Here is a 12,478-nt window from a genome sequence, read left to right as displayed (position 1 = left end):
TGGAAAATGTTTTTAATAAATGTCGATTTTACTGTAGGCATGTGATTTAATAGTAATGCATGTGATGCTGTAGAATAGTATTGCAAGGGCTGATGCTATGGGATGAGATGCACGAGTAAAATGAGGATCAGTACCTCCAGTTTCAGCCAGTGCCTTTTCACCTGCATGAAATTGATATAGTCATCTTACTCCACTTGACCGCACATCCCATTGCTTCAGGAAATCAGTTCATTTGAAACTTTCATCTGCAAGCAGAGAGATTGCTGAATCATAGCTCACCCATGAGAAGGTCCCAGAATTACCTCATATTTTTCCTTTTTACTGTAAGGATGGATATCAATGCAATGCAATGAACCTGAACTAAATGTCAAGACTGATTCTTATGCATGGAGATGGTTTATACGATCTGGAGCAATACTGCACTGTCTTAAATAAAAAAAGAAATAAACTACAACAAAGGAATAAAATATGTGCTCGAATTTTTGTTGAAATGAAAAGTATGTGGCAGATTTGTTCTGATGTACTACAGAAAATGTTTAAAGGAAAGAGAACATGCTTTCTACATCTTTATAAAGGCTGTAGGTCCAATGAAGCTGTATTTTGCAGCAAATTCTTCTGTCACTTGGTAAAAGAATCCAAATTTGACAGATGTAACATGGACAGGTTGTGTGCCAGACACATATATTATGCATTGAATTATTGACTGCTAAGAGCATGAAAGCATTGAAATGACATGCAAATGACATGCAAAACTAATTTTGCATGTTTTTTTTTTTTTTTTTTGCCTATGCGGTTTGAGGTGATATTAATTAAATTTAGTTTGTTTGCTTTGTGCAATTTATAATTTTGGGTTGTTACTTATATAATGTACGTTCTGGGTTCTGAAAAAAAAAAAAAACTGTTGAAAATCACTGACCTGTTGCAGTGTGTGTGATATTCAGGAGGAGGCACTGTTGCTTTATGTTGAATTTTACTAAAACAAGGCACCTTTATACTGTATATGAATATATACAGATCTAATATTGATCATTAAAAACGCAAAGTGTTTTTTTTTTTTTTTAAATGAATACATTATGCAACCTTTTTTAACATTTATTTCCATTTATGATATCTATCGGACGTGACCTTTAGAATGATTTGGTATTTGTTTTGTTTCTCTTGTGCTTTCATGACAGTGGCATGAACTCAACAAGTTTGTGTAAAAGCTTATCATGTTCTCCGGATTTGAGATTATCTAATGAAGATGAGATTAAGCAAAAACATCTGACTTGTATAACTGATTCTAGTTTTTATCAATATCAACATTTTTAAGTATGTCTAATATATAAAAATTAAAAGGAATGTTAACTTATTAATTAAAGTAACAACAATTTTAAGGTTTTTATGTTGTAGTTTTAGTTTTTGTACAACTATAATTAATTATTTATTTATTTAATAAATTAATTAATTATTAACTATAATAACCCTGGTCACATGGTCACGGTCATGGTTATAGTTTTATTAGTATATACAAAATTAATTATACATACACACACACACACACACACACATATATATATATATATATATATATATATATATATATATATAGGGCTGGCAAATTATTAATCACTATTAATCGCTTACAAAATAAAAGTAAATACATAAATACATATACTTGTAAATATTTCTTAAATATATACATGAATGTGCTTGTATTTATATATACATAATAATTACACACAGTACACATACATATATTAGGCAAACTCAAACTTTTTTTTTATTTTGTATGCAATTAATCGTGATTAATCGTTTGCTAGCCCTAATATATATATGTATATGTATATGTATATATATATATACATATATATATATATATATATATATATATATAATTATCTGTAATTTTGTAATTTTATTGATAACATTGATAACATATAACATGTAAATTAATTTTGTGATTTAATTATGTGTAATTATGTAATTTTATTTAGGTAGCAACATTTTTTTTTTTTTTTTTTTTTTTTTTTTATGGTGTAGTTTTAGTTTCTGTATAACTATAATTTATTATTATTATTATTTTTTTTTTTTTTCTTTCATTAATTATTAACTATAATAACCCTGGTCACATTTATCTATTTGATTAATGACAGTTTTCTTAATATAATTTTTCTTAATATATTCTTGTAGATTTTTTAATCTTAATTGTAGCATTTTACTATGTTGGTGGTGGTTTTATTATGATGTTTTTAAGTATGTCTATGCAGTTTGATATATATATTTTCTGTTTTTTTTTCTATACAGTTGGGGTGTAACGCTACGCAGATGTCATGGTTCGGTACGATTTCGGTACAACAGAAAAAAAATCTACTATGCTAGGTTTCTTTTCATTTATTTTAAACAGACAGTAGTACAAATTACAGTTTTTTTCCACCTACATGTGAAAATACTAAATATTATATCAAATTAATGTCATATACAGGCTATAAAATCTGCAGTATATATGCATACAAGGAATGAATACTTGAAAAATATTTAATTTAATTAACTGATAGACAAGGGGAAAAAACAGTGTGCACGTAATGTAGCCTATATTTGCTGAGTTTGAGTTCAGTTTTGTGCAAGTGGCAACCCCCCAGTCTCCCTCTTGAAGCCAACATGGAAGTGACTAAAACTGCAATTCATCGACTGGCCGCTAGAGACTGGCTGCAAAAGGGAGTCAATCCCATAGACTCCCCATGTTAAAATGCCCAACTTCACAGCAGAAAAAAATATGTTTACAGCCTGGTTCAAAAAGTGGTTTTGGTCTATATAGCTAATTTCGCCCTTCATGTCAACTCTGAGGGGGGTGAATTTTTTTATAACTCATCCGTTTAATTTATATTAAGCCTTAAAGTTCTGCATAATTTAGGGCGTGGCCACTTAAGTGACAGGTGGATTGCCGCTGCTGTCACCACCGTCGCGCTTGGCGGGTGTAGTTTCACCAACCAGCTCCACCCACGTCCCGCCTATTTACCCATTTTCGATTATCCGGGAGTGACGTGCAGTGACGTGATTCCAAGATGGCGACGGCTGAGTCACGCCCACTAAGAGCTTAAAAATGCTCTTCGGAAACCTACGGGTGACGTCACGGACACTACGTCCATGTTTTTTACAGTCTATGGTTTTGTGACAGAAACGAAACTCAAATGACAGAAAGCGACATTCTCTTTGTTTTTTGTTTAAGGTTATTTTGCTGGTGTGAGGAAAGTTGAAGTAATTGCGCCAGCACACACAAACACAAAACATATCAGTTCCAGTTTTCCAGCATCACTAACTTGACAGTGCAGTTGGTACTTTATCAAAATAAAACACAGTGAACCAAACATCAGCGCACCCGCCTCCCTGTGGCACAGTTAGAACGCGACTTAAGTACAAAGTCTATAATTTACATAATAAATAATAGCTTAGCATTTGGATGCATCGCAAATATGCAAATATTATGGAATACTTTGATTTGTGTCAAATGAGAGAGGTAGGATACAAGAGCACAAAGCTCCATTTCGCAGACAGTTGAGTGCACAAGCCTTTAAAGTAACGTTATCCTTTGTCAGTGAGAGACACGTTCAGAATCAGCACATGGTCACTGTCTAGTGGGCTTTGTTTTCAAGTGCGCAACTCCTGGCATTCGCTGTTCTTCTGCTGGCAGTTATCAAACAGCGTTTCATTACTGCGGGCGTCCCCTTCTGGATCGAAGGTGAGTTGTCTGTATTCGTTGTAAGGCCTCATGCACCGAACCGAGATGCCTGTACCGTGATGGTTCGGTATGAATACATGTATCGTTACACCCCTAATATATATATATATATATATATATATATATTTATATATATATTCAACACTCTCTCTCTCTCTATATATATATATATCCCAAAACACAGTTCAGTGTTTAAATTCTCAATTTTGAATGCCACTATATAATATATTCTGGTCAGCCATCACTGTCAGACATACTCAGTAGTTCATATTAAATTACTGTTACACTGTTACACCATCTTGCAGTCTTAGGTTTGAAGATTATTTGACTTTTTCAGGCTGTTGAGAAGCTTTAACAGCACTGTTGCCTTGGGCATCATTTCTGCTCATGACTGTGAGATTGGCTAATTCCTCAGCCCACCAAACACAGCACTGTTGTTTCTCACGATACGTGTCCAATGGCACTACATAATAACCGCAGCTGATGAGTTCACCTTGCCACATTGCACGCAGGCATGATAAATGAAACCAGAAGATTTAAATGTCTGTTGTTGTCAAATAAGTAGAAGTCTCAGCGATTAATTGTAGATAAATGAAGCCTTTGAAGAATCACATAGGATATTACAAGTAATGTATGTTTTTTTTTTTGTTTGTTTGTTTGTTTGTTTTTTTTTTAGTACAGTGTTTTTGCCGTGCTGAGTTGCTTTATTTTTACCTCTTGTCTTTTCAGTCAAAAACATTACATTCAAAATGTCATTCATCCAAATGCAAAGAGCCTAATGCTGGAAAGTGGATGGACATGAGGCACAGACGTGCACAACAGTTTTGGGTCTTATAGAAACACATTTTCTTCTATCTGCATTCAACAGGAATTCCCCTGGTGAATTTTAATAGGCTTAGCCGTATTTGGGTTAAGAAATGCATTATGTGTCGTGAAGAGTACATCTATCTAAAAGTTTAATATGCCAATATGCTAATTTTGTTTGGTGGAAAAACAAAGATGGTCTTATGTTCTTGGTCTTTGCATTTCCATTTGCATTTAAAGCGCACTGGCTTAATGAAAACAGTTTTGCACAGTAAGTCCATTTTGACTGGGCGGTTATTGTTTTGGTTGCTAATGTAATCTGATTTTCAACAATTTGAGCAAAAGTTCAAAAACATAAAGGTTTTACATGAATGCTGAGGTGAGAGAATCAGCAGCTTGTTGTTGTGCGGTTCTCTGTCTTTTGTTACCAAAGCACCAAGGTCTTTTCTGTGAACTACTGCAGAGATTCTCAGTAATGCTTGATGAAAGTTTGCTGTGCCAACACAGTTTCATGACAATTCGTAATGTTATGTTTTGGCAAACTGAAGGCTAATTCATGTGAATTTGTACAATGTCATTGTTTTTATACAATATGCAGAACAAAATAGTTAATCAAAAAATGAAAATTTGCTGAAAATCATCAGGCCACATAAGATGTAAATGAGTTTGTTTCTTCATCAAAAAGGTTTTGGATCCTCTGCAGTGAATGGGTGCCGTCAGAATGAGAGTCCAAACAGCTGATAAAAACATCACAAAAATCCACAAGTAATCCACACAACTCCAGTCAATTAACATGTTGAGTAGCGAAAAAGTGTGTGTCTGTAAGAACCAAATAATAATCCATAATATCGAATCATTACCAGATTTTGAAGTTGGAGAAGTTTTTCAACATACCCTAGTTGTCTTAAACCAGAATACAAAGAGTTCACGCAGAGCTAGACAGGATGAGCGTTTGAGGTTAAAAAGTATATAAATTGTACATTTAAAAAAAATAATAAAATAACTTATCGTTTCACTAGAAGACCCTTCTTCCTCGGCTGGGATCGTTTAGAGCCCTTTGAAGCTGCATTTAAACTGCATTTTGGAAGTTCAAAATCGGGGCACCATATCAGTTCACTATATGGAGAGAAATCCTGAAATGTTTTTCTCTAAACACATAATTTCTTTACGACTGAAGAAGAAAGACGAACATCTTGGATAATAAGGGGGTGAGTACATTGTCTGTATATTTTTGTTCTGGAAGTGAACTTCTCTTTTACATAATCTGTAATAACACTTCCCACAGTGAAAAGGTTTGTCCTCTGTTGTCCTCTCATATCAAAATCTATTAACATATTTGTTTAGAGGTGTTTTGTTTTCACTTGTTGCCTGGTTTTTTGCATATTTCTCTCCTGATTCAGATGAGTTCAGATGAGTTCAGATGACTTTTTCACTGGAGAAAGCAATTTTATGGATACACTGTAAAAAAGTGTAGTGTAGAGGATTCATATTTTAGCTGGAAGCAATGGTTTGAAGTAGGGAGGTGCGACATTTGTGATCCTGGACCAAAAAACCAGGCTTAAGTCACACGGGTATATTTGTAGCAATAGCCAACAAAACATTGTATGGGTCAAAATTATATATTTTTCTTTTATGCCAAAAATCATTAGGATATTAAGTGAAGATCATATTACATGAAGATATTTTGTAAATTTCCTGCCATAAATATATCTAAACTTAATTTTTGATTAGTAATATGCATTGCTAAGAACTTCATTTGGGCTTCAGTTTTAAAGGCAAATTTCTCAATATTTATTTATTTATTTACGTACTTATTTAGCTCCCTCAGATTGCAGATTATTTAAATTGTTGGATCTTGACCAAATATTGTCCTATCCTAACAAACCATACATCAATGGAGAGCTTATTTATTCAGCTTTAAAAAAATGATCCTTATGTTTTGTGGTCCAGGGTCACATTTATAATTTACAGTAATATCATAATTGTTGTTTTAACATAATGCCAGCTGACATTATGGAGTATGTCACTCACTTTGCAAAAAACAAACAAAAACACATCTTGTGAGTACAAAAGGATTTACAGTAGTCCAAATGCTGTTAAATTAACCCTGCAATTCAAGTTATGAAATAAAAAATATCCATGTATGGGTTTTTGTTTTTTATATTTACAAGATATGATATAGTTAAGCAATATCACACAAGCATAAGTGCCGTTTTCCTGAAAATACATAATCGATACAAATTTTATATAACATAAAAAAAAAACAGTAAGTTAATATTGAGCGAGTTACATTTTAGACACAATATTGTCTTTTTTCAGTTTTGCCAAATAAAAAAATTCTAAACAAAGCTGGAGCAGAAATTGGAGCAGAGAAACGTTCCTGAATGAATCATTCTCTTTGAACGAATCATTTGAATGAATGATTCAAAGAATCACTTATTAAGACAGGGACTTGCTGGTGGTTTTAGTGTCATAATTATTTACCCATGACCAGTCTAATTCAGCAAAGATAAAAATAAAATAAAATTAAGATATCACTTTTTGCCAATATCACACGTTAAAATGTGTTAATTGACATTAAAACGCCGTAATGATGGACTTGTTTCTTACAAACATGCAACTTTTCTCTTTTCAAGATGTTAATTGATTGAAATGGTGTGGATTACTTGTGGATGTTTTTATTAGCTGTTTGGACTCTCATTGACGGCACCCATTCACTGCAGAGGATCCATTGGTGAGCAAGTGATGTAATGCTAAATTTCTCCAAATCTGTTCTGATGAAGAAAATTTTGGGGAGTTTTTTTTGGGGGGAGTTTGGGATCTTGGATAGCCTGAGGATTGAGTACATTTTCAGCAAATTTTCATTTTTGAGGGAATTATTCCTTAAAGCCCCAGTGATATTTTTGTTTAGAGGTAAACCTTCATGCTTCATTTAATAAAAATCTACTTTTGATTCGATTGTGCACAGTAAAACATTCATTCTCCAGTCCCATCAAGATACACATTTACAAAAACCTGTAGCGCTCTCTGATATTATTTCTAAGCCCTGAAACCCAATTTATTGTAATTTGTTGTTTTATTGCACAACTTTTTTCTCCAAAAACCTTGAAGTGTGGAAATATTCAGCTCCAGTGTTACAGCACCTCCACGTGCTCACATATAAAAAATAAATGGCTCTAATGAGGACACAGCTGCCTTACACTTGCCTCTCCTGTGAACAATTAAAATAACCACAATGTTTCTGTGTAAAAACCACACTAGTAAGAGCTCATTATTCAGGTAGGGAAATATGAAAATGAAGAGCATTCCTAAAAAAAAACACGTTTAAATACAAGAGATATTTTTAGAACAAAAGTAGCCTTCAAAACAATATCCAAATGTCTGCACGTCCCAGTGGGTAGTATTATTATGAGAAGTTATCAGGAAGTGAACAAGACATCAAAACAACCTGACCGCATTAAGAGCTTTGAATAACACTGGCCTATGAGGGAGGATGGCACAAAAAAAGCCATTACTCCGACAGAACCATGTGGAACAAACATTAATAGTGACCTAGCTGCAGTGTAGGAAAAAGATGCGGTCTGATGTCTGATGGAGCTTGTTAATCCCAAATTCAAAGTCGTACGTGCAAATCTGACACTTCCTACACCTCAGAAAGCACATAGTTCATTGTGAAGTATGGTGGTGGCAGCCTGCTGCTGAGGGGCCGCTTTTCATCAGAAGGAACTGGACATCTTGTTAAAAAACGAGGGAAATGGATGCTGCAAATACAGAGAAAGACCGCAAGAGAAGCTCTGCTGAAAACCCAAGTTTATAAGGAGACAATGGAGCAAATCAACACTGGAGTAGCTTGAGATAAACTGAGTGTGTCGTACAATGACGAGGGCAATTTTAATGATAAAGTGGAGCACTATTTGAAAGCAGTGCTTGGTGCTGCTCCATAATTCATGTAGTTAGTTACAAATCCAAATATCGTTTTGATGAAGCAGTTAGATGCACTTTGAATTTCTTTTAATACATACAGTATTAATACACCATCAAAATCAGCTGGTGTTTAACAAGCGCAAACACAATTAGGATGTAAATTTGGGTGTCAAATTTAATATGATGACTTCTGGGAATACTTCTTTTAATGACGGCTTAAACAAAACTCTAAATCAGTTTAATGAACCTGCCAATTGAAATGAACCGTCAAAACGAAATTTTCTAAAATGATTGTGACTTGCAGCTCCACGCAGAGAAAATTGGAGTGATTTAGTGTGATGTGCAAACAGTGATGCTGTTGGTCTGAAAAAGTATATTTATGAATATGATCTGTATATGAGTACATTAAATGTATTATGTTTAATGGGATTATTACAGTATGAGATAAAACAACTCCTAAAAAGAGTTCATGGAGATAGAGGTAAAAGTGGCAATGTGTGTAAGATCACAACATTTGCTGAAAATGGTTACTTGCTTTCTTTTCTTTAAAGTTTTCAGATTGAAACTTGTGCTTGTAATTTAGGATCTGCTGTGTTACATTATACAACAATAATTAGTACAGTCAGCATATTGTATATTATGCAAAACATTTATTAACATGAATAACAGATGTGTACATTATGAGTATCAGTAGAAATATTGTGTACATCATGGGCCCTTGTCAGATCATCAGTTTCTAAAACATGATATATGAATTAAGTCTCTGTTCACATCTTTGGTCTCACTATAACTTGGAGAAACACACATAAGTCTTATCAGATAAAAAACACAGTTACATTCTTACCAAAGAAATAAGCAAATGCACAACATATTTGCCTAGCAAATTTACCTCAGATGCCCTAAGGCAAAAAGTATCTAATAAGCATTTCCATTGTTTGTGTATTGTACAGTACCAGTGAAATGTCTGGAATACAGCTTTCTATTTAAAACTTTTTTAAGGTCATGACAAACATAAGTTTAGTCCAGCGCATCTAAATGTTTGACTGGAAGTATCGTTCTAATTGTTCGCACATGTAATCTGAACAGTGTCCTTCACATGGCTGAATATTTATGTTAATGGGCTGTAAACTGAACTTGGTAACACTTTACAATAATTTAACATTAGTTAACTCTATAAATAAGTACTTATTAACCTTAGTGAATGTTAATTTCAGAATTTACTGTTAGATTAAAAACAAGTTGTTTCTGTTAATATTATTTAATGGACCTGAGCTAACATGAACTAACAATAAACACTTGTATTTTTATTAACTAACATTAACCAAAGTTATTTAATATTGTAACACAACTTGCTCAATTTTAATGTTACTTAAAGGGGTCATCGGATGCAAAGTTCACTTTTACATGTTGTTTGAACATTAATGTGTGTTGGCAGTGTATGTACAAATCTACCCTATAATGATACAAATCCATGCAGTGGTTTTTAATCAATCTGTAAAAATAATATTCCCTTTTACAAATCGAGCCATTCTCAGATGCCTGTCGGTGTGGCATCACACCCACAGAGGCCACTCCCATGATAGTTGATTGACATGAGCGTCTTACCTCAGACCCACCTTAAATCAGCTGTAACAGTCCGACCTCCATTGTTTCGATGGGTTGTAAATTGGACAAGAATATCTCAGATTGAGTGATTGAGGTGTTGTGTTGCTGGATGTAATAATGAACATAGTGGTCATCATTTACTCCCGACATCTGAGCCGCTAAAGATGCAGTGGATTAGGTTTGTTTGTGAAGAGAATGTGCCTCCTGATCTACATAAATGCGTCTATGTTCGCGCGAATCATTCGTGATCCAGCTTCACCTACAGCAGAAGTGACTATAAGGGTTTTTTATGAATCTCTGCAATCACCTTTCCTAAACACGCTAAATGTGGCTAAAGTAAACAGGCGCGTCTCTCCACAGAGAGAAGAGAGGGGCGGGGCGAGCAGAGCTCATTTGCATTTAAAGGAACAATCCATCAGAATGAGATGATTTTGGCAAGGTAAAAAGGATGTTGTTTTACACAACCATTGAGAATTTTTAACCAAAGTATATTATAGACTTTCATTAAGACCCTAAAGAATCATATCAACTTGTGGAAAATGGGCATCCGATGACCCCTTTAATGCAGTACTTAATGTCAATTAATGGGATTTTTTTATAAAGTGTTACCCTGAAATTCTTCCTTTTATGAAAAATAGTGATTTTTATATACACACTTTAAGGTTTGAAATCTGTAGTTAAAACCCACAAAAATATAGTTCAGCTCTAACTAGTCTAGTTGCATATACAGATTTAAATATAAGACATTTGTGAAAATGTGTGAAAAGTGACTTACGTTTCTGCCTCACAGAATTATTATAAGTTATGCAGTTTGTTCCAGGTATTTCATATTACACTCGAAAAATATTTTTTCACTTTGTTCAGTTTTAGGTAATTTAATGAAATGGAATGAAATACATTTATATTGGACTACATTAATCACTTTAATCTGCATTTTTAAAATAAAATGTTCATTGATCTGTGATCCATATATTCTTGTAGTTCAGGGGGGTTGAGGGGTGAGCTATCAATAAAATATTTCTGATATAGCCTACTGGGTGACACTATTTTACAGTGATACACCTTAAATGTACTTATTGTAGTAATAACAGTATAAATTATGCATAATTTCATGAAATCAAACCTTATTCCTAACAATAACCCTAGTATGTAGATGCTGTTAATTAATATCACTCAACACTTATGAATAATTGAATTACACATTTCCTACATCAAGGGCATTCACTGTATTATTCACTGTATCAGTGACACCTTAAAATAAAGTATAAAGGCCTGTTCACACCAAGAACGATAACTGTAAATGTAAATGATAATTAGATTATCATTTACATCAACACAATCAACTTCTGTATTTATTATTTATTATAAGCATGCACTGAAGTTTTGTCAACTGTCACTTTAAATGCTCAAGCTCGTTAGCGCAGGATACATTCTGATTGGCTATACATTTTTTCACTACCTGGAAAAAATTATGATTCAAAAATTATAGATTCTTTGTGTTGGTATTGCTATAGTTGTGTTGTGGAATCTGATATTCTTTTATTTTTAGAACAATTTTTTAAAACTATATTGTTATTGTTATAGTTGATGTCTTTGGTGTGAACAGGCCTTTACCATTTATTGATATTGATCAATAGCCAGTGTTTAAGAAGATGAAATGTGGTCTGATTTGTTGCATAACAAAATGATTTTAAGTTTGTATAATAAGACTACAGAAAATTCATTTAAACTTTTTGTTGTTGAGACTTAAAGGAGAAGTCCACTTCCAAAACAAAAATGTACAGATAATGTACTCACCCCCTTGTCATCTAAGATGGTCATGTCTTTCTTTCTTCATTCGTAAAGAAATTCTGTTTTTTGAGGAAAACATTTCAGCATTTTTCTCCATATAATGGACTGATATGATGCCCCGAGTTTGAACTTCCAAAATACAGTTTAAATGCAGCTTCAAATGATCCCAAATGTGGTTGTAAACAATCCCAGCCGAGAAAGAAGGGTCTTATCTAGTGAAACGATCGCTTATTTTCATTTAAAAAATACAATTTAAATACTTTTTAAGCTCAAACGCTCGTCTTGCTTTTCTCTCCCTGAACTCTGTGTATTCTGACTCAAGACAGTTTGATGGTATGTCGAAAAACTCCAATTGTATTTTCTCCCTCAAAAATCATTTTAAAATCATCGCTGCAGAAGTACCGACGCAGTCCTTGCAAAGTGAACATGCAAAGAAGATCAAACACCCTTAACAAAAATGCAGGATGTTTTGAAGTTGAGGGAGAACATGAGACGGGAGTTTTTTGACATACCCTAACTGTCATGAATCAAAAAAAAATACAGTTCAGGCATAGCAAGGTAAGGCAAGCGTTCGACATTAAAAAGTATATAAATAATAAATAAATAAGACCCTTCTTCCTCGGCTGAGATCATTTA

This window comes from Labeo rohita, chromosome 9 (assembly GCF_022985175.1).
Source record: "Labeo rohita strain BAU-BD-2019 chromosome 9, IGBB_LRoh.1.0, whole genome shotgun sequence".
Taxonomy (NCBI): domain Eukaryota; kingdom Metazoa; phylum Chordata; class Actinopteri; order Cypriniformes; family Cyprinidae; genus Labeo; species Labeo rohita.
Note: the sequence above shows the minus strand (reverse complement) of the source record.